Raw genomic sequence first — 1,775 nt, 5'->3', positions numbered from 1 at the left:
GCTCAGTCACAAAGAGAAATGAAGTGTTGATACATGCCACAGTGCGAATAAAGCGTGAAAACACTATGCTGAGTGTTGAGGACAAATGCTGGATGACCTTACTTGTATGAAATATTCAGAGTAGGCAAATGTACAGAGGCCAAAGTTTATTAGTGGTTACTGGGGGCAGGAGAGATGGCAATATGAGGAGTCATAGCTTGGCCTTGGGAAGAATGAGTTTTTTATTGTGCTGGGGAATTTGACTTTGATTATAGGTGATGATTGCACAACTTGATTAATGTAACTGATCTAACTAAACTGTTCACCTAAAACGTTGAATTGGAAAATGTGTTATGTACATTTTTACAATAATATTATTATATACATTTTAAATCCCCCATTATGAATTCTAATTCTCTCTTGTTCTTTGTTTTTTCTTTCACTGTGTGAGGCTTATCTTAGTTAAATCTGGTGCTGCTATAACAGAAATACCAAAAGTGGATGGATCCAATCATAATTCCATTATCCACCTTTGGCACTGTGGGTTAATACGCCAGACTGCAAAGCCGTTTGAACTGCAAGGTTGGTAGTTCAAACTCACCAGCTGCTCCTTGGAAACCCTATACAGGGTCACTATGGGTTGGAATCGACTCGATGGCACTCAACAACAACATCTTAATATAGAATTGAGAAAAATATTTTAATTATCCTTATCTGGTTGAAAAGATCCATAGGGAACTAATCCTTGTGAACTTGTGTACTATATCTCTGGGCCCAGTCTGTCAATCCTGAGTGCCTCTGTGATACAAGAACATAGCCACATGCCAGAAAAGTGAACTCAGGTACTTCATAGTGAGCAATGCCATCTCTGTTGTTGTTAAGTGTTGTCAAGTAGATTAGGACCATAGTGACCCTGTATACGGTTTCCGAGGAGCAGCTGGTGAACTTGAACGCCAATCTTGTGATTAAGACTGACCTTGAAGTCCAGTGCATTAACACAGAGCACCACACCAGGATTCCATGTGATTTCCAGTAGCTGCTTAATTTCTGGGATACCCAGCAGGGTTTAGTATTGTCCTAAAAATATGTGTCAAATTATTCATCTCTCAGTTTGTCATGCTGTGGAGGCTTTCATGTTGCTGGGATGATGGAAGTTATGCCATTAGTATTTTAAATATCATCAGGGTCACCCTGGGTGGACAGGTTTCAGTAGATCTTCAAGATGAAGATAGATCAGAAAGAAGGAAAGGTAGACTACTTCTGAATGTTTCACTGCTGAAAACATTATGAACAGCAGCAGAAAATGGTCAGCTATAGTGCCAGAAAATGGAATGATTATGAACAACAACAAAATATTGTCAGATAGAGTGTTAGAAGATGATCAGGTTGGAAGGCACTCAAAAACTACCACGGAAGAGCTGCTTCGAAAAGTAGAGTTGATCATAATGACATGAATAGAGTAAAGAGTTCGGGACCTTCAATTATTAATGGCGTACAACTCAAAATGAAGAAAAACAATTGTAAACATCCATTAATAATTGGAATTTGTAAGGTATGAATCTAGAAAAACTGAAAACTGTCAAAAACAACATAGAATGCAAACAGATCAATATGCTAAGCATTGTTGTTGTTGTTGTTGCTAAGTGCCATCGAGTCAGTTCCAACCAATAGCAACCATGTATAGGGTTTCTGAAGAGCAGCTGGTGGATTTGAACTGCCGACCTTGCAGTTCAAACTGAACTCACAGTCCAGTGCATTATTCTGCCATGCCACATTAGTGAGCTGAAATTCACTGG

Source organism: Chrysochloris asiatica, unplaced genomic scaffold (genome assembly GCF_000296735.1).
Source record: "Chrysochloris asiatica unplaced genomic scaffold, ChrAsi1.0 scaffold00020, whole genome shotgun sequence".
In the NCBI taxonomy this organism is placed as follows: Eukaryota; Metazoa; Chordata; class Mammalia; order Afrosoricida; family Chrysochloridae; genus Chrysochloris; species Chrysochloris asiatica.
Note: the sequence above shows the minus strand (reverse complement) of the source record.